Source organism: Octodon degus, unplaced genomic scaffold (assembly GCF_000260255.1).
Source record: "Octodon degus isolate 3935 unplaced genomic scaffold, OctDeg1.0 scaffold00031, whole genome shotgun sequence".
Lineage (NCBI taxonomy): Eukaryota > Metazoa > Chordata > Mammalia > Rodentia > Octodontidae > Octodon > Octodon degus.
In genome coordinates, this window is record NW_004524607.1 from 1,391,239 (window position 1) to 1,413,573 (window position 22,335).

The window sequence follows — 22,335 nt, forward strand, 5'->3', positions numbered from 1 at the left end:
TAAGGAAAGGAAGCTGGAGTGAGTAGTGGATGTGTAGGCAGCAGCTAACATTTTTTGTGCAAGTTCAGAATTTTCAGAAAAGCCCTTGTGGCTTTACTGCTCATTGTGATGAGAAGAAGCTAGCCCTTGTTTATGTTTGGAAAATATGAAAAAAAAATTTCAATCAGATTTTATTTTCTTTAAGTTTTGTATTTTAGGGAAGGGTCTATAGGGTGTTCAGGGTCTCACTACTAGATCGGACTCATAGTGAACCGCCTGTTTACAGCTGGGATTACAAGTGTGCACCACCATGCACAGTCTCAGTTGCCCTCTCAGTGTGCCCCAGGGGCGGGGCCAGCATAGGCCTGGGGATTGAGCCTCTGGCCCCTGCGCCTGCTTGCAGGTGCTTTATTCCGCTGAGCTGTTTGGCTGGCCCTTAATCAGATTTTATTGATACATTTTAGATATACATAGTGATCACATTCATCATTGACAATTCGCACCTGTACATGATATAACTTGTTTCTTCTTTTTTCCCATTTCCTTACCCTACCTTCAAGCCTTCCTCCCCTCCAAATGTACAAAAGCATTGTTTCCATGTAGAAAATGTGAACTTTTAATTTCTGTAGAATATAGTCATGCTTCATGAAAAACATGAGTATTTTATATGTACAGAATTTAGGCAACAGCATAACAGATACCCACATACCTATGGTGCACTTCTATTGAATCTTGGTATGTGTCCATATTTTCCAGTCTCTTTGTTTTCTCTTTAAAATTAAGGCAAAGCCGATATAATGGAAGTACTCTTTGTAATCCTAATTCTTTTACTCCCTGCCTAACTGCTCTGATGGACCTGCTGTCCGGATACATACTCATTATGTTTAGATGTGGCTGTACAAAAGGTAGCTTTTTTTCCCATTGCATATTCTAATGATATACGTAATGTGTAACATTATTCTGTGTTAACAGCTTGCTTTTCATTAGTTGTTTATTAGTCAACTTTCTATCTGTGACAAAATACCTGAGATAAATCAGTTAAATTAAGGAGGAAATTTTGTTTTGGCTCTTAGTTTCAAAAATTTCTGTCTGTGGCCTCTTGGCCTAGTTGCGTTTAGGCCTGTGGTGAGACAGAGCATCATGGAGGAAGTGCAAGGGGTGGGTCCTCACTTCATGAGCAGGCAGCAAAGTGCAAGAGTAAGGGCCAGGGCTCCAGCGTAGCCTGCAGTGCAGTGCCCCCAGTGATTCCCTTTTTCCCACCTCTTGGCGTTTCCACCAACCTCCCATTAGAGCAGAGCACTGGTGACAGAGCCTTCATGCATGAACCTTGAGGCAGTATTTAAGATCAAAACCGTAACACTTAGCATTATAGTTTTGAACTATTGTCATTTAACTATATTGTAGATTATTCATTTTAATTTTTAAAATATTATTCCCATATATGTTCCTATCACATTTTTTAATATTTCCTGATGACAGAAACTTAGGTTTCTAGCTCATTGGCTTTTATGAGCAATATGGTAGTAAATATGCTTGCAGGGTTCCTTTTATACTCAGGAGAGGATTGCTGTAAACTCTAGAATCTAGGATATACATTCAGGGGTATATTTGCTATGACAGAAGGTATGTGTATCTTGAACTTTACTAGCCAAGACCAAATTATGTTCTCTAAAGTATTGTAAATAAATAAATTGTGGCAATTTACACTCCCAGAAGTAGCATATAAAAACTCTGTTGGATATTCTAGTCACTGTTTTATCAAACTTAAGTTTTGTTTGCTGTACTGAGGATTGAACCCAGGACATTTACACTGAGTTATATGCCCAGTTCCTTGCTGCCTCAACCTTTTTAATTTTTATTTTGAGACAAGAACTTCATAAGTGGACAAGGTGGGCTTGAACTTGCAACACTACTGACTGAGCCTCCCAGAATTACAAGTAGGTGCTACTATGCTTGGGGCTTAGTCTTAAATTGTTGGCACATGATTAGTGTGCACCATGGTTCCCTTTATTTGTGGTTTTGTATAGTGCAGTTTTACTTGTCTGTGATCTGAAAGTATTAAATGGAAAATTCTAGAAATTATCATAGGTCTTAAATAGCTTCTGTTACAATATTTTGTGACAATTGTATTATTTTTAGTTTTTGTTCACCTGTTATTGTGCCTAGTGTGTAGCTTAAACTTTATCATAGGTTTGTACTCGTGTGTAGTGAAAGACAAGATATAAAGGGCACAGCACTGTCTGTGCTTCCCCATGCCCACTATGAACTTTGAAGTGTGTCCTCCTACAGATAAGGGGTGGGGAGATGGTGTCATGTGTATTCCTATTGTTGTCACTCACATTTGCTTAATTATTTGTGAGAGTATCATTCATTCAGCAGGTGAATTAAGGACTGCTGAGAGGCAAGGAGCTGTGCCATTTGCTTATATTCTAGTGAAACAAACTGAAAACAAACAGGCAAGAGAATGTACTATATTTTATAGACATTAAGCTCTGTGGACAGACAGATAAGAGCAAGTACCATGTTGGTAATGTGGAGGGAACAGTTGAAAGCAGCAGGAAAAGCAAATGACAAGACCTTCATGCATGGCCTGTTGGGCCTGCAGGAGTCCAGTGTGACTGGAGTAGAGTGCATAGTTCAGTGAAAGGGAGGGGAGATGAGGTAATTACTAGGGAGCTTTGAGCTGTTGTAGAGTGTCACAGTCATCTGGAATTTGACTGTTTTCAACAGAAGTGTGACATAATCTTACATAGGCTTCAACAGAATCACACTAGTTTCTTCATATAAGAGATTGTAAAGGGCTAAAGAAGGAGGCAGGGAGACGAGTTAGGAACTATTATAATCCAGGCAAAGGATGATGAGAACTTAGGCTAAGGTTGTACAAAATGAAGGCAGCAAGCAGCAGTCAGAAGGCAACATACACCCATGAATATAGGTGTACACTCCTTGCTTAACCACGGAACTCCCTCCCTTTGACTTTCCTTCTTAAATGAATTGGTTGCTAAATGAGGAAAATATTCAGAATAGTCAAAAATTCCTCCGATTTAGTGACTTTATTTGCATAACTCTTACTTACCATACTCCTACATGTAATAGAACATAAAACTATAACTATTGTGCAGTGCAATCAGCAAAAGTTACAGTACTGTATAAACAGGTATACTGCACAAAAAAGACATTGAGGCTCTAAAATCAAGAGGTATAGAACTATAAAAATATATAGGTTGTAAGTCTGAACAATTGTTAAAAATTTAAGTCATTAAATTTTTAGTGATTGGATTTGATTTGTATTACGTGAGAGTAAACTCAGGAGTTTTATACTGAGCTAGATCTCCAGCTCATTGTTATATTATTATTTTGAGACAGGGTCTTGCTAGTTACTCAGGTTGAGCTTAAGCATGGAATCCTCCTGCCTTGGCCTCCCAGAGTACTAGGATTCCTGGCATGTGGCACCATGCCCAGCTCTTTCTGGATATATTTTAAAAGTAGAGTGAACAAAATATGCTGATGTGTTAGTTGGGGAATGTGAATAAAAAAGTACAAGATTTTGGCCTAGCTTCTGAATGGGTGGAGTTGCCATTCACTGAAATATCTGGGGCAGAGGCAGGTTTACAAATTCCAAGCATCTGCTCATCGTATATGTTGAGATGTTAACTAGGAGGTGCTAACACCAGCCAGCAGTACAACAAGGTCTGATGTACTCATGTGTCACCACAGTACGATGGTTCAAAGCCTTGAGATTGGATGGAATGGGCCTAGATGAACCCTAGGCCACTGAAGGGGGATGAAGCTCCCCAATACCAGACCAGAAAAGATTACTCAGTAAGCAGGAGAAAATGCGGTGTCTGGAAGACTAGTGTAGAAACAGCAAGCAGGGGCCGGGGAGATGGCTCAGTAGAATAAGTGCTTGCCTGGCAAGTGCAAGGTCCTGAGTTCAATCCCCGGTTCCGCAAAAAAAAAAAAAAAAAAAGAAAAAAGAAACAACAACCAGTTGGTTATGTTTAATGTTCCGATAGGTGCACTAGGGTGAGTACTGAGACCTAGGTGACAAAGGTCACCTAGTGCCCTTTGGCTTTAATGATACGAAAGTCATTAAGGCCTTGCATAGGAAATGTTTTGGTGGAGAAGAGAGACACTAAGGCTAGATAGGTTATACTGTAGAGGGGGTGGGAGAACAGGAATTGGAGGGGACAAAAGTTAATACCACTTTTGAGGAGTTTCTTTCCAAAGGGGACTGTCAGTGGAAGAAAGTTGAGGATTGAGAGTTTGGGATCTTTTTTTAATGGGAGCTATTATAGTGTGATAGATGCTGATATGAGTGATGGTATAGAAAGGAGGAAATAGGTGATGCCTGAAAGGAGGAGTCTGGGGCAGTGAGGCTGAGCTGATTAAAGTAAATGGTATCTGTGTACAAAGGAGAAGGGCTGATTACAGTAGTAGCACAGACGTGTCAGCCATACCAGTAGAGGAAAAAGTATTTTGGCACATATACAGGGAAATGATTGGTTTTATATTCTCAGTGAGCTAGGAGGCAGGATCATGTGCTGAGCCTGAGGGATAGGGGTTATGTGGGTTTGAGGAGAAAAGATCTGCCCTTACTTGTGGGGGCCATACTGCATGATCCCCAGTGTATGTGTGAAAGCACAGACAGTGATGAATCCTATATGCTCTATTTTTTAATACACATATGAGAATATACCTATAATGATATTTAGGCTATAAGATCTGGTCAGGAGATTAGAGAGCTGGTGTGTGTGTGTCAGCCAGCATCAAAAGCCCAGCTGGACCCCCTCCTCATAAGTGTACAGCAAGGTTAGTAGAGTTAATACTTGTTTTTTGTTCCTTTAGCCTGAGTCACCTATGCAGATTAGGTAGCGCTTCATCTAGAACTGAGGTTTGCCTGGTGATAACAGAAGAGGAGGCAACATAATGAGTTTATATATTCAAAAGAGGAGGATTTTAATGGTGCATCCTGGACTCTAAGCTAAGTGAAACAGTAAAAGGTGGTGGTATTAATGGGTGGTAGAACTGGGGTTTAAAAGTGGCATAGTCTTTGAAGAGAGGAAGTTGAAAAGATGGGGGCCGCTAGAGAGTGAGATTACAGAATTTGAGACTCTAGAGACATCAGTTTATTGCTGTGAGTGTAGGAATTGTTATACCTGTCAGCTTAGACCATTCCTGCGAAGTACAACAGGAAACCTCAAAGAATAGCAAGCACAAGACACCATATCCCAACCCCCTGATTCCAGGGAGAGCAGTTACAGCTGCACATACTCCTCATTCTGGGGAACATGACCACATTCACATGTGTACTTCCAGTTCAGAGAAGTGTGACCATTCCTGCGAAGCCACAAGACAGCAACTCTCCCCTCCCTCTTTAAAGCCTTTATTCTCCCCTTGCTGAGTGCTGACACTCTTTTAGGACTCTGTCCACTTACACCTGAGTAAAATAAACAGCAAAGCCTGCCCAGGTAGATTGCACTCTGCCTACAGAACAGAGCAACCCTCCTGGAGGACCTTCAAGCCCTATCCCTAGTCCTTTTCCTGATGAGACCACACCTGAGACCTTGGCCCCTCAGGCCACACCCCAAGCAGTCCCCACTGGCCACTTCAGATCTGGTAAAGTTCCCTGTCTCATCTGCTGAGACACAAAGGCTTGGTCTGCTTTCTGTGTTCCTTAAATCTGGCACCAGCTGTGGACATTCTCTGGGAAACCAGTCTTTCTTTGGTGTCTAACCAACCATGATGACTGGCTTGGACCACCCCCCCCACCCACCTTGCATTACAGGCCCTGAGTTCCAGCTGGAGAGATCCTCAGTGGACCTCTGCTGCTGTTCTTATTACCTTTCTCTCTGCTGTCCATGAGAAATTTCTCTTCCTCCATTCCCTACCCCCTGTCTCCTAAAAAACCCTAAAGCCCCTCTATTTCTCCCCTCATCTGAAGCCTAAGTGCCTGATATTTTATTTTTTGCAGTACCACAGGGTCACAATAAAAGCTTTCAAATGGCTCTCAATGGCTATAAAATGGCACCTTTGGTTTTTCTGTCTTTTAGGACTTACATAAGGGAAATGATCTTAGGCACCCTTTGTCCAGGTGTTCTCACTCTGTAACCTTCCAACCCTCTGTTCCTCCTGTGACTCCTCTGAAATCCTTCACCTTTTCCTCCCATCTGTACCTTCATCTGTCCCTTTTCTTGTTGAGTCCTCCCTGACAATAGATCCTGTCTACCTCACTCTCCCCAGGCAGCCCAATATTCTTCCCAACCCATGTCCTTCATAGTCCCCATTGGAAGTCAGACTGATCAGCACCAGCAGCCACTTCTGGGTCACAACCCCATGGGCCCTTGGCTGGCTCTTTCCCAGACCCTCTTGGTTTGGCCACTGAAGATGGAAGTGAAGCTGCCCAAAGGCCTCAGGGGACTCCCTGGCCCAACAGATGCTGAACTTCAGGTAACTCTTACTGTAGAATGTAAAGTCTATCTCCTTTCCAACGGATACAGAGCCACCCATTCACCTCAGCTTTCTTTCAAGGATCAACCAATCTTTACAGCCCCAACTACTGTTATGAGTATCCACGGCAAAATCTCCAGAGCCTTAAAACCCCCTCTAATCTGATGCCAATTGGTCCTGTGTCCTTTCTCCCTTTCCTTCCTGGTCATTCTCACTTGTGCCATTCCACTTTTTTTTTTTTTTTTTTAATGTATTTAGTACAGGGTCTACAATGGTGTCAATACACAGATCAGACTCTTAGTGATCCTTCTGTTTTCAGCCTCCCAAGTGCTGGGATTACAGGTGTGCACCACCACACCCAGTCTCATTCCACTCTTTATAAGGCATTCTGATCAAACTGTCTGCCACCTCTTTATTACCATATATTATACAGCCATGCTACTATCTAGGTAGAGAGAGGTCTCTTCACCTTCTGAGGGTCCTCAGTGATTGACACCCCTCTCATTAGAGCCTGCTTCCAGGTCACCCTCTTGCGGGCCTGGGTGGTTATATTTTGCTGCAGGAAACAAAAGGTCTTTTAACTTCATAGCTACCAGAAATACCTTTGTAGACAAAAAGCTAAAGAGGCAACTGGAATCCCCCTTTCCACTCCTGAGGGTCAATAGTTCACTTTTTCTAACATTACCCCAACCTATAACCTGCCAAATGACAACAGTACTATGCCCTTCCTACCAAGAGTAGTTGGTTTCTAAATGAAGGAAAACTCCTTCGTGCTTCCCAGGCATACACTATCCTTTCCTCCTTTCATGATAATTTTCACTCAGGCTATAGATCTGTAGCTTGATTGCTTGAGCCTCTTTCTTCTCTCTTAGAAAAACTTTTCAAACTATCACCTCCCAGCGCCCTATCTGCCATGTATCCATCTTTCAGGGTTTCCTGAGACTCCCTCCTTTCCCTACATACAAGGTACAAGGCTTTGCTCTTAATTTAGGACTGGCAAATTGAATTCATCTACATACTGTGGGTGTAAAAGATTACCTCCTGGTGTGGGTTGATACTGTTACTGAGTGGGTTGAAGCTTTTCCTCCAACTCAGAAAAAGCCATAGCAGTAGTAAATTAATTTCCTTTTAGCTTGTATTATCCCTTGATATGGCCTTTCTACATCCATCCAATAAGGCAGTGGTTCAGGCTTCATCAGCCAAATTACCCAGGAGGTAGTGAAGTCTCTCATTCAATGGAATCCCCACACCGTGTACCAACCTCGGTCATCTGGAGAGATAGAGCCGGTGGCCTCTTCAAGTAACACCTTACTAAGCTTATACCTCCATTCCATGAAGATTGGGTCTCCCTGCTCCCAAGCATTGTCCTCCACATCTGAGCCACCCACCTGGGAACCCATGGAATGCAGCCCCTTTGAGCTTTTTAAGGCTTCATCCTCTTTCTTGGACCTAACCTCAGCCCAGAGGCCAGGTCTAGTGGAGATTTGTCTCCCAGTCCTTCAAGCCCAAACAGAAATGACATGCCACTAACCTACTCTTTTTCTTCCCAGACACCTAGCCTTTTGAAGACAAACTCATAGGCAAATAGGTTGTAATTAAAGATTTAAACACCTAGTCCTTAGAGCCCAAGAACAGAACCCTGTTTCATCATCTGCAGCACCCTCGTGGCTGTCCATCTGTGAGATTGCCTCTCTTCAATGGCTGCAGCACCCCTGGGGAAGGTATATCACTCAGGCAAAATTGTATCCTGCTGACCCCTGACTTGACTCCTCCTCACGGAAAGTGCAAGTAATCTATCCTGCATCCCCTAGACTATCCCAAATTCCAGAAGGAATGCCCTGCCCTTGCCTCTCCTGCCACTTCACCCACTTCCTTCATGTGGTCTGCCTTGATTTTTTTTGTTTTTGTTTTTGTTTCAGGTCTCTATATAGGAAAACATAATAGAAATATGAATGAGAAGACCCTAACCACCATGTTTCTACTATGCATGTTCCTGTGGATTTTACTTATAATCCCGTTATGGCTTAAGATCAATACCTTTTGCCTCAGGGATGGAATCATTTCTCATGCTCACATTCACCCTTGGTCTGACTAGTTTCCTTTTTCCTCTGTCTCCCTGCGTTCTTTTATCCACCTGGCCCTCCAGTTCCTTTTGCCATGCCCCACATTCACTCTTGCCACTTATCCCAATGGTCCCTAACTATTTCTGCAAGACCTATAGTTAACTCATTCCTTGTGTAAAGCCAGTCCAGTCCTTCTCTAGCCAGACTGCTGGCTGGGAGATGCATTTGACTGGGGACCTAAGAGAGCATGTCTTTGCTGCTGTGCCTACGTCAGCTTTACCCCTGCAGGACAGAAGATGAGCTGTTGGCAAGTGGGTATTTGCTGTAGGTGACAGGGCCACAGCCAGTTGGCTACAGATAGTTAGGCCCACCTCCTACTTGATGACGGGAATATAGCCATGCAACATCTGCTTTTTGATATTGTTAACTGTGGACTTTGGGCGATAATGTTGTGTCAGTGTTGGTTTATCAGCTGTAACAAATGTTCCAGTCTGCTGTGGCCATTGATTGTGGGGGAGCCAGAATTATAGGGTAAGAGGTATATGGGGATTTTGTATTTTATGCTTACTTTTACTCTGAGCCTAAAACTTCCAAAAAATAATATATTTAAAAAAAAATTTGTAGGCTTTCTCAGTCGCATGTTTCAATAAATAAGAGTATTTTTTAAAATAAAATTACTCTCTTTTTGTCTTTCCTTTAGGCAGTAATCCTTGTTTGCTATTGGTGAAAAATATGAAAATAATTTTCTCAAATACTAATACCTTTACAGATGAGCAAACCTGGACCTTCAGAGAGTGTCGGAACGAGGGCCTCAGGCCTCCAGGCTTTTATTTCATTATCACCTGAGTTATAACTTCTGATTCAGTGGCCACATTGTGTCTGCTTTGTTCCTATATCTGGTGTGATTGCCTTAAAATATTGAGTCTTTAAAGTTTTCTTTTACACAATCACTATTAGAACAGAAATTTCTGTATAACATTGTAGCACTGTCTTATGGTATACATTAGCCGGATATACTTCTGAATTTTTAGGACAACTTACTAGTTTTTATACAAATATTAATTGAGGCCAATAAAGAAACTTTATTGCTATTTTGAAGACAGTTTTCCTTACTTTTAGGTAGACTGTTCTTTATACTTCTCATTATTCCTTCAGCACATTTGTACAGGCTCTTTTAAAAGAAAATATTTTCAGTATATATGTGCTACCAAAGCAAGCACTATACTTTATCTTTTAAAAAATAGTATTCAAGGCTGGTCATGATAGCAAATTCCTACAACCCCAGCACTTGGGAGGCTGAGGCAGGAAGATGGCTGCAAGTTCAAGGTCAGCCTGGGCTGTTCAAGGACAACCTGAACTGCATAGTGAAACCCTATTTCAAAAAGACCGAAAAAAAAATTCAAAGATTATGTAGAGTGGCTATTCATGTGATTAAATTTTAACATATTATGAGGTATTAATCTGTTGATTATTAGTTTCATAACTCATGAATACTCCTGAATGACATTCTCTGTTTCCTAGGTTCCAGTTTATTCATACTACTATTTTCTCCCCAACATCAAAGAGTGAGTAGCCTAAATTTTTCAGTGTTTCCTTTAAAGGTGTATATATATGTATATGTGTGTGTGTGTGTGTGTGTGTGTGTATGTATATTTATAGTTGGAATTATCAAAACGTGTCATCTCTTGGCTGTTTTTACGTAAACAGATTAAGGTGAAAATTTAAATGTTGAAGATAGTATAAAAAGGCAAACTTCCACATACTGTTTTTAAGGTATCATTTATCTGGCTTCAAAACAGGAAAGCCTATTCTGCTATACCTTCCCCTGGGAAGGTGAAATGCTAAGCCTTGGTTTCAAATTTGAGAAGAAACTTCTGGCCCGTCAGTTCTTCCCTTTTGTTACATGATTTCATAGCATTTTTCACTTGGACAGGCCTTTAGAATAAACTTTATAATTGATTGACCTTTTCATTTTATAGGTGAGGAAAGACTCATAAGCGATTTGCTTAAAATCTTACAGCTGGTGCTTCCCCTTAACGCTGATGTCTAACCTGGGCAAGATGTGGTTAATGCATCTACCCACTTTTAGAATCTTTACACTTGGCACTAATGATGCTCAGCCAGTCTGCTGTGAGCCAGCCTGTCTGTGTAACTGCTGATGAGCCTGTGGCACCGCTGCTGATACTTCTTTAAGCATAGGTTTGGAACCACAGTGGTAGTGTATTCCCCAGCTTGTGCTATTATTCTTCTAATCAGCACAGCTTTAATTCTTTCTGATACAGGGTCTTGCTAGGTAGTTCATCTGGTGATCCTCCTGACTCAGCCTTCCCAGTGCTGGGGTTACAGGTGTGTACTCCCATGCCTGGCTAGAAATTCCTCTGGGCCCCGGGTAGGAACACTATGATACGCAGCATAATGGACCCCTAAAGCTGTTTGTGCCTCAGTTCCTGGAAGCTGTGAACATGTTAGGTTACTTGGCAGAAGTGAGTGAAGATTGCTAATTATCTGATTTTGGAGATTGTCTGGGATTAAGCCAGTGATCCCAATGTAATCATGGTTCCTACAAGTGGAAGAGGAAGAAGAAGGAACCAGAGAAATTGCTGCAGGAGAAGGCCTAGGTTGGTAGTTCTCAGTTTTGAAGCCAGAGGGTGAGGCTGGGAGCATAGGAAATGTCTGCAGGGCTGGTAAAGAAATAGTCTTCCTCCAGCCTCATAGAAGAATATATCTGGCAGACACTTTGATCTCTGCCTAGTAATATCAGTGTTGGACTTGTGATTAACAGAACTCTAAGATCATAAACTCATTATTTTAAGCCACTAAATTTTTGTTAATATGTTAGGATTCCCATAGAAAACTAGTAACAAGTATTTGTACTACTCCTCAGGAAAAGATGTGGGCCTTGCTTCCCCCTTATGTTGTGTGGCTGTTTCACTGGCTGCATTGATTTCCTTATTTACCTGACTCGTGTTCTTAGCTAGAGCTTTGGGTAAAACCTGTCGTCAGCCATCCACTCTCAGACTTGCCCATCTTTGTTGTATAGCTGCTCAGCGTCCCCTCACTGGATGTACAAAATACCATCAGTGCCTAAAATGGCAACATGAAATTTTGAAACTGTTTTGCTGTGAACTGCCACTTGCCAGGAATTCAAGGTCATATACTTACTTGCTGCCCCTAACTGGCTTGCTTTCTTACCTGCAGGAAATTGTTTTGTCACCTCACAATATTTAGTAGGGAAACCGCCTATATGATGACAAAGGCTTCGCTGTCTATGCTGTTTTTATGTACCATGGGAGGCAGATTTTGAGCTGGTTACTTGTGTCATTGGGCCGACATATGTATTAGGCTAACGTGCACTGTTAACAGCCCTTTTGGTAAGATGTGGTTCCTACATCGATTAGCTCTACAAATGACGTAATGAAGCGCTAAGCTTTTTTCTTATTTTCTATGCCCGTTTTAAAATTGATTGGTGACTTCTGGGAAGGTAGCAGGGTGGTGAATGGCTGAGAAACAGCTTCTCCAAGATTTGATGGTCAGACACTGGAACAGAGCACCTTGAAGAAGAGAAGTGGGGAAGTGGTTCTTTGGGACCTTACATGGATCTGAAACAGGAATTGAAACCCACAGCGAGAGTGAAGAGACAGACCTCAATGTAAAAGGAGATGGCATTCAGTGTTTTCTCCTTAAGCCCTGATTTACTATGTGGGAGGGGCAGCTCTGACTTGCAGGTGGATGGTGACTACTGGTAACCCCAGAGGCCATCACAGAAAAATGCACCAGTCTAACAGAGCAGTGGGTGCAGAGGACTACAGTGGCTGGTGAGTAAGTTATTCAGGTTCCTTGTGAGAGGGCAATGGATGAGTAGCCATCTTGGAGAGGGGCCAGCTGAGCTCAAAACTCTGAGATGCTTTGGGCTCTCTCCATCTGGCAGCTCCCAGTTTTAAGGAGAGGTGGAACCAAGTTCAAATCAGCAGGAGATCAAGGAGCCAAGTTAAAACACCAGGAGGCACATGGATGAACAGATTGGATTCCAGCCTTACAACCAAAAAACCAAGTGTGAATGTAAGTGAAACTAAAGATGCAGACTTGCTGTGATTATCTACTATCCTGCTGTAAATCTGTGGCTTGCATATTGAGATTATTCAGCATGGATATGGGCTCTGCCTGCCCTCTTGTCTACCAATGAATGCAGAGACGTGTTCTAAAGTGGACAGTGTTTTTTTTCTTCTTTTCTTTTTGTTTTTCTCTACTATATCTTATAACAATCATGAGTGTATAAGCACTAAATTCCAGTTCACTCAGCTGTATGAAACAATTATTAATGAACATGAAAAATCAATTAAGCACTGATACAGTTGTAATGGGGGGCCTCAATACCCCGTAGATCAACTAGACAGACTCAAAGAATTATCGTAACTGAACCAAACTTTTGAATAAATAGATTTAGTAGATGTGTACAGAATATACCACCCCACATCATCAGAATACACATTCTTCTAAGCTGCATATGGGATGTTCTCCAAAATAGACCACAAACTCATAGAACATGTTTGAGTAAATGCAGAGGAATTGAAATTGTCCTGTCTTACTTTTTTTGTTGTTGAGATTGTTGAGACAAAATACCCAACTGTAGGGAGCCATTGGTCTCACTGTGAGTGATTCTACCCAGGGAGAAACGCAGGAATGAGAAAGATAGACATGAGGACAAAAGCTGGGCTAGGCAGTCGCTCCTCTGCCTGATGGGCAAGACTAACACAATGTATAACAAACCAATCCTTTATTTATACTTTTGCAAAGTTAGTAACACATGACACAAGGTTGCCTAGTGACTAATAGCTGACCTTAAACAGACAGGATGTTTGTCTCAGGACTGAGATAGCTTGTTGGCTTTAAGCACTGAGGCCTAGTCCCACCTACACACATTTGATCAATTTCCTAGCTTCCCAGGGCTCCCAACACCCAAAATTAAAGGAGGAAAGATTTAGGTCATAGTGTGTAGAAGTTTCAGTCAATGATTCGTTACCTTCAAGGCAGGGTGGCATATGGTAGATGGGCAAGTGTTCATGGCACTGGAAGACAGCAAAAGTAATAAGCAAAAGAAAAACAACTTTCTTTCATTGAGACTGTTGGGATTAGGGCTTTGCAAATGCAATCAGTGAACTGATCCAAGAATGAATCACAAACTAGACTGGTGCTGTCTTCAAAAAATCCCCATCTAAAAGTGCATTGAGGCTTTGGGGTGACATCTAGACACAATAACATTCCCTGGCCCCCCAAAGGCTCCTGTGAATTCCTTTCTGCAAATGGCATTAATCCATCTCCAAAAGTTACCAAAGTCCTGACAGATTCAGCGTTGCTGAAAGGTCAAGTACCAACTCTGCTCTGAGATTCAAGGCAAACTCTTAGCTGTGAGCCCCAGTACAAAGGAAAAGAGAGGCAAACACTTTCAACTTTTGGTGGCACAAAATAAACATTATAAATGGGGATACAAAGAAATGGACCAAAGCAGAGCAGATTAGCTCCAGGTACAGCATCCAAAGCAGTATGTAGCAAGATGTGAACTCCAAAGGTCTTGGGTAGCTTTGCTCGTATGGTACTTCCAGTGGTTGTAGTTCCCATGGCTTTTCTTTCATGGCCCTGCTTTCCTCCTTCCTGGCAGTTTTCCTCAGAAGATCCATCTCCCTGGCTTCTCCAAAATTCTGGGGTCTCCACCGTAGCTGGGCTCCACCCTCATAACTTCACACACTGCCCTCTCAGGGGCACACTGCCTGGCCTCCCAGGCCTTATGCAATGTGTGTGCAAGCCTTCCTGACCTCACAACTCTTGAATTCTGTATGCTTCTAAAACTAGCACCATGTGGATGATGTCAAGGTCTGCTGCGAGGTGATCAGTAGCCAGGTTTCCCTCTGTCTTAGCTGTAGAGATTGAGTACCTGGTTTGCCAAACACTCTGAATCAGAGCAAATACACAAAAAAACAAGCTGATGTTGAACTTCAAGCTTCTAGAAAAAGAAGTCAAATCCAAAGCTTGTGCCAGGGAAAAAATGATAAAGATCAGACTAGAAATTAACGTGGTGGAGACTTAAGAAAGCAATACAAAGAATCAATGAATCAAAGAGTTGGTTCTTTGAAAGATTAACATTGACAATCCTTTAGCCAACCTTACCTTATTTTTTTAAAAAGGGAAAAAGACTCAAATCCATGCAATTAGAAATCACCAGATCCTGTAGAAATCCAAAAGCTCATCAATACCTATTTTGAGAACCTATATTCGAATAAGATGGACAGCAGAAGAAATGCGTAGGTTTCTAGATACATGTGAACTACCAAAGCTGAATCAAGAAAATACAAAAATTCTAAATAAACCAACATCAGTCAGTGAAATTGAAGATACAATGAAAAACCTGTCCCAGGCACTGATAAATTCACTGCTGAATTCTACAAGTAATTTAGAGACTACCTAATGCTGCTACTTCTCAAACTATTAAATGAAATTGAAAGGGAAGCAATACTCCCAGGTTTATTCCTCGAAGCAAGCATTGCTTTGATATCAAAACCAGAGATGCACCCAACTGAAAAAGAGAACTAAAGACCAAATCTCCCTAATGAACATGGACATGAAAAATCTTCAGTAAGATACTGGCACGCAGAATGCAGCAAATCATCAAGATTATGTATCACTGGGCAGGGAGATGGCTCAGTGGAATAAGTGCTTCCCTGGCAAGTGCCAGGGCCTGAGTTCAATCCCCGGTCCCGAAAAAAAAAAAAAAGATTATATATCATGACCAAGTATGTTTCTTCTCAGGGATGCAGGAATGGTTCAACATATGCAAATCAATAAGCGTAGTACAAAATATTAACGGATCCAAGGACAAAAATCACATAATCATCTCAGTAGATGCAGAAAGAATGTTTGATGTAGAAAATTAGGCAAGATAAAAGGAGTGAAGATATGAAAGGAACTAATGTTAGTCCTCGAATGTATTTTGCTACTTTACACCATCGCACTGTGCAGTGAGCATACAGCAGCACACCTGTGATAATATCTAGGAGACCCTGAGTTATTTCCATGATTTGTGTACATCCACAAGTGTTCGTAATGGTAGTAATGGGAATCCAGTCCTTTAATATATGTGAAAAGTTTGCAACTGGAATGTTCCTAAGTTGGGAACTTACTGCAGTATAATTCTTTATGCAGCCTGAAGCCTTGAATTCATCCAAAATTCTTGTTTTCTTGCCAAATTATATGTTAGGCTTACTAGGAAGGCAGAATCCAGGATTCTGTTTTTGTGCATTTGCTTAATTCCTCAGATAGAGGAAAGCGAATAATCCATATCTTTGTAGAGCTGAGAGACATTAGTCTCATGGACTGACTCATTCTTATAGATAGTACACAATTGAGTCTTACATTTTTTGTCTTTTATCTTTTATGACTGTCTCTGCCTTTTCATCACGGTGTTTAGACTATATTGAATTTGATTTTCAATATGATTATATTTAATTCCCATTTTGCTATTTGTTTTCTGATCTACCTTCTATTTTTGAGCCTTCTTGGTCTTTTGGAATAATAGTATTTGTAGTGATTCTAGTTTATAGCTGTCATTGGGTTAAAAACCATACCTTTTGTTTTTAGCAGCTACTGTAGAGTGACAGATATCTTATAGTAATCTTTAAATAATATATCATTACTTTAAATCATATGCCATTTCACACAAGAATCTTAATCACATTATACTTCTTTCCTTTTTATTGTTTTGGTGGAACCAGCGATTGAACTCAGACCCTTGCATTTGCCAGAGAAGTGCTTATTCTACTGAGCCATCTCCCCGGCCCCCCACATTATATTCTAAGCCCTTATCTCTTGATCTTTTTATCGTATTTTACTTCTATATGTCATAAAATCTATATATAATACATTACTGTTAAGTTTACTATTTTTGTTGTTTGGTACCATGAATTGAACTCACAGAATCAGGCAGGTATTGTACCACTGAGCTATATCCCTGGCCCCAAGTTTAAACAATTAAATAAAGATGATTAAAATGAGAAAACAGGCTCGTTTAGTTTTGTAACTCCAGGTTTCTAATTGGCATTTATTTTGCTTTTATTTATTTACTTTTGAGACAGGGTCGTATTACGTACTGCAGGATGGCCTCGAACCCACAGCAGTCCTCCTGCTTCAGCCTCCCCAGTTCTAGAATTAAAGTTGTGCACCACCACACCCAGCTTTGACTTTAATTTTGGAAGATATTTGTGCTGGGCATAGAATTTTAGATTGACTTTTGTTTTCTGTAATTCTAGCTCTACCTTCTGTCCCTTGGGCAGTTTTTGTTTTTGTTTTTGTTTTTGTTTTTGTTTTTGTTTTTGTTTTTGTTTTACACACAGACTGATTTCCTACCCTGTGAAAACCCTTATCTTCAACCACTGAATGGGAGTAAGGTGCTGCGCAAACACACGTGCACCAGCTTGGAGTCATCTCTCCCTTTTCCTAAGGGTGGTACAGAAGGGTGAATAGAGAGCCCCTTGTCAGGAAGGATGTGTGAGCCTCCAGAAGAGGCATGGCTCCTCCCTCTGTAGGGTCCCTTTGTACTCTTGACCAGTTTGTGTTATTCTTGAGTGTCTGTACTGAACTGAGAGGCAAATTTACCTCTTGCCCCAGGGCATAGATTGGATGGTAAGGTCTAGGCCAGTGACGTTGAACCTTCTGGAGACCAAGTGCCAGACTGCGACCCCAGACCTATTGACTTAGAGCAAAGCACTAATACTGCAGTTACACTGAAATACTGAGTGTTATCATAGAAAAAAAATAACTCACGTATTAACATCTTTTGTCTTAAAAAAAAACAAAACGCAATAACGCATGTCCTATATGTTCCCCACCTCTGTTCTAGGCAAAGGTGGTGATGGTATGTATTGCAGTCGTTTGAATTGAGGTGGGTTAGCCAAATAGTGATAAAGAACTGAAGCACAGTGGACAAACAGGGAAAGAAAAGTAATGGAGTGCTTGGCTGTGCCAGCCCCAGCATCTACTTTCTTCTGTTTTATGTAATAGAACCCTAACTTAGCTGGGCACACTGTTGCTCAGTGGGAAAAAAAGAAAAGATTGCATTTTTCCATTTCTTTTTATAGCTAGGTGTGGCTGTAGCATTACATTTGAACTAGTAAAATGAAAGTTGAGGCGTTGTGTGCAGATTCCAGAAAGTGTTATTAAAAGGATTGAGCCCTATTTCACTTTTTTACTGGCTGTTAAGTGCATGTGACATCCAGAGCTCACAAAGCCAGTCTTGGACCTTAAAGCAGAAAGCACGCATTAAAGTCACCAACGTGAAAAGAGCCCCTGACTCTGAGCTGCTATCAGCTGGGCTGACTTCAGCTTGGCTTCTCTTTTGTGAGAACACAATCAATTTCTATCTTGTGCAGCTCATTGGTTTTGTCTCTTGTCTGCTTCTGGACTTGTTCTATGTGCATCTGAACCAAATTCTGACTAATGAAGGCAACCTGACAAGTGTTTATCTAGAAGACTGAGAAAATGGTGATACACTTGGAAAAGTAAGGGAAGACACAGAAGAAACTAACAGGTTAGGGGCTTCCAGAGGTCCTCTAATGTAGTTCTGTACCAATGCAAATCTTTAATTAAATGTTTTAAAATGATTATAAAAGCATTAAAAGCTGTATTTGAATCTTGTTGTTTTAGGCATAAGAAGCTCTGATCTCATGCACTAATTGCTTTAGGAAGTTGATGATGTAGCCTTAGATCATGATGGAGGTCTGAGATATCAAGGCTCCCTCTGCCATGCTCCTGTTTGTTAAGGGAGATATAGGTGTGAGCTACATTCTTGAATTATAAAGGGACTTTTGGGTTTGAAATCAAATCCTCAAAAGAAATGAAATATAGTATGCAGGTGTGCATATTTATGAAATGCTCCTTTCTGTGGGTTAGATCTGCAGCCTTGTTCACTAATAGCTAAGTAACTTCTGTTATGTACTTTTGATATTACCTGTCAGAATTCCTGTTGTGCCTAAGAAAAATTACATTTACCCTTTTGCTTTATTGACAAAATTGTCAAATGCCAGTAGTTTTGAAACATGGATTTCACTATGCTTTTATTTTTCAACATAGTCAAAGAATGTTTAGAATGTGTGCATATACACATAACACCTGTTTTTGTTTTAACTATTATTTTCTGCCTCTGATCTTTCTCCTTTTTAACAACTATGATGGATTTGCGGTGGTGGTTTTAAGCTTGAAGACATCAAGAAGCACTTTAGAATGTCTTAAGCAAGCTTGTTTTTTCTTATTGTGTCTGATATTGACAAAAGGCACCCCCCTTTGTGTTCCCCACTGCCATCCCTGAGCACCTGAGTGTGCCTCTTTTTATGCTTTTGAGATGTGTCTCTTCTTGGTACAATACTGGCAAACACATTGGAATTTGAATGAGCCATGCAGTCTTTCATCATGATATCTGTGGGTGGGAAAGGAAACTGGGGGGCAGATTCCCAGCTTGAGCCCATGTAATGCATCCTGGGGAGCCGTGGTCAGAACTTGGGTAACTTTGAGGAGGGAGGTAAGTTAATAGCAGAGGATACTGCCAGAAGCAAGCACATATAAAAAAAGAAAAGAGATGGAAACAGTAAGACCATTGATAATAAAACACAGGAGGGAACAGGATTTGGGGCCTCTATGGAAATTCTGAGAGGCCAGGAGCCCTAAAAGCTGTGATTGCTTTATTTTTCCTTTGATGTAACAGTGTTCAAATGTAAGAGCAAGGCACATGCTGGTATCAGTGTAGAAACTCACCATATTATATCATGTAGGGTTTTTTTTTTTTTTTTTTAGATACTTGTATTATACTGTAGGGCAGTGTCAGATACACAGAGCCTTTTACTCCAAAACTGTCTCAGTGAAGACAAAGGGAAGCATACTTGAAACTAAATTGACAGCTTTATGGCTGCAAAGATAAATATAACACTTTTCAAGTAGTTAATTCATGAATAACCAATGAACCAGCAAAGGACAAAAAGTGACATATGGCAGCCTGGTGTAGATTAAGTGTGATTGACACATTCCCCTTCTTACCTTTTTCCTTTCTCTAATCTAGTGAAAGAAACAAAGCTAAGCTCATGTAGTCATGACACCGCACAGCTGGAAAATTTTACTTAGGCAAAGGGTAAACAGAGTTTATTCGTTTTTTTAATAGTGTAAAGTTGTTTGTGTTAATTGAAGTTTTACTGAAAATGAAAATTTGGCTTGACTTCCTGAAATAAAGTTAGACTGATAAAGCAATTTTTGTTTTATAAAATTAGTATTAAATCTGTATTTCCAAATAAGTAATACTTAGCCAGTTTATTTTGTCAGAATGTCTGTTAATGAACTACAAATGTATTATATTTGTCCTGAAGGAGAAAGATTGGATTTATTGTTTTTAACAAATAATTAGCAATTCATTGAAGATTTTCAAGTAATATTAAGGTTTTTAGAACAGTATACTAACGGGAAGGAGTACTGTATTTGCCCACAACCCAAATGATAACTCTTCCATGTTAAAACATCATCCTCCTTTGGTGGTTGGTCAAGGCTGAGGTGTTCAATCTCCTGAGCCACTTTGCAGCCTTGTGCTTCTCTCTGTCTTTGTCTCAGGATCCTGACTGAAAGATTTGACATTAAGAGGCTCCTCATAGCCAGATTCTTACCTCTCTCAGTGCCACTTTAGTTTTTTCAGACCTTTGAAATTGGCAGCAGAATTAGTGGTCAGGTTTGATTACATGTTCAAGACAGAGAGTTAATATTTGCTTTAAATGGCATACCCAGCATTTCTTCTCATCTTCACTCCATCTCCTTCCACAAAAAAGGATTCTGTAAACCTGCTCATGGAAGTACAGCTTCCTATCTGAATGCTAAAATTTTGTGTTTTTATTTTGAGTTACATGGTATTTGTGTTTTGGATATTTTAATGAGAGTTTAGGAGTCGGGGCCAGATTTGGGTTGGGTCTGTAAGATTAAATGGGAAAGGATGGTATGATGTCTGAAAGTCAAGGCTATGAAAGTTGGATGTCCATAGCACAAGCTTTGTTCTTGCCTATGAAACATTTACAATGATGTTTGTGATGGAAATGACCAGCACAGGTAAGTAGCAGTCCTGATGGAGAGGCTGTAAGAGAACACATTTTATCTTTTTGGTGGAATAGATTAGCGAATCCTCTTACTGTGAGGAAGCTTGGTAGGTTGCACAAGGAGATGAATGTGAAGGAAATATAGCCTAAATAGAAGTTTCATTACAACTCAGTCTCTGTCCCTGTTGTCCCTTTGTCCATTCCACATTCCAAATGGTATTGCAGGATACTCAGAGCTTTTAGTACAGGTCAAAAGCATGATTGGCCTGGCACAGTGATGCATGCCTATAATGCCAGCATTTGAGAGGCTGAGGCAGGAGGATCACTGTGAATTTGAGGTCAGTCTGGGCTACAAAGGACAGCCTGAACTGCATAGTGAAACCTGTCTCAAAGAGAAAAACAAAACAAAAAACCATGGTTGTTACACAGTATAAAGAGCACTGAGTTTTGAATGAGCAGTCTAGCATGCTAGTTAAGAGCATGCACTGTGACTCTCTGTTAGATGGTGACATACTGTTTTTCAAGAATGGCTGCCTAGCTGGCCAAATAGCTCAGCAGATTAAGCAGGCACAGGGGTCAGGGGTTCAATCCCCGGGCCTGCCATGCTGGCCCCACCCCCGGGGTGCACTGAGATGGCAGTGCAGACTGGACATGGTGGTGCACACCTGTAATCCCAGCTCTTGGGAGGCTGTAAACATGCAGATCACTATGAGTCTGATGTAGTAGTGAGACCCTGAACACCCTGTAGACCCTTCACTAAAATACAGAAAAAAAGTAAAACAAAATTGGGCCAGGGAGATGGCTCAGTAGAATAATGCTTGCCTGGCAAGCGCAAGGGCCTGAGTTCAATCCTTGGTACTGCAAAAAAAAAAAAAAAAAAAAAGAATGGCTGCTTGCCTTTATCATCTATGACCTTGAAACTGTTCCATCTAGAGGATGAATTTCCATCCCTTCTTCTTGAGTCTGCCCAAGCTCACAACTCATTTATGACCAATAAGATGTGAAAGTACTGGGTGATGACTGACGTGAGACCAGAAGAGGCAGGGTAGCCCGCCTTGTTTGCTGAGACACTTGCTTCTGGATCCATCTGTGGCCGTATAAGGTGTCCTGTTCCAAAGCTACTGTGTTATGAAGAAAGCCCAGACTACTGAGAGGCCATCTGTAGGTCCTTCAGGTGACAGCTCCAGTGGCCATTCTGGCAGAAAGTAGCATAGTAGCAGCAGGAGTCACATGTACAGGTGAAGATTGCTCAGGATGATTCCTGCCCCCAGCTGTGGCATCATCCCAGGTTGTCGGTCTCCTCAGTTGTGACCTCAGATGTTGTACATTGTCTTCTTTCTAATGTCCTGACCCATGGAATCCTTGAATATGTTGATTTAAGTCACTGCATTTTGATTTAATTTGTTATGTAGAAATAGTAACTTGGGGGAAATGTTTATTTTTTCTATTTTTGAATTTGTCCATTTTCTTGATGTTGAATTGTAGGGGGTTTTTAGAGTCTGTATATTATATTAACCCAGTGACAGAAATGTGATTTGAAAATATCCCACCCCCCAATTTTGTGTTGCTTTTCACTCTGTTAGTGTTCTTTCATGCACAGTTTTATATTTTGATTTGGTTTCATAACCAGGCACCCGCTATCAGGTCCAGTGTTGTGGAGCTTCACTTCTATTTACTTCTAAGATTTTTTTTTTTTTAGGCTCTTATTTTTGTATTTTTGATCCATTTGAGTTTGT

The 22,335-nt window shown here is 40.9% G+C and overlaps 1 long non-coding RNA gene across 1 annotated transcript; it reads left to right on the forward strand.

The window, feature by feature from the left end:
* Window positions 1–1,844: 1,844 nt before the first annotated feature.
* On the forward strand, window positions 1,845–21,747 carry LOC111816374. The gene is made up of 3 exons (XR_002820783.1): window positions 1,845–1,916; window positions 4,227–4,229; window positions 21,734–21,747. It is a non-coding gene; the product is annotated as an uncharacterized LOC111816374 (long non-coding RNA).
* Window positions 21,748–22,335: the final 588 nt, after the last annotated feature.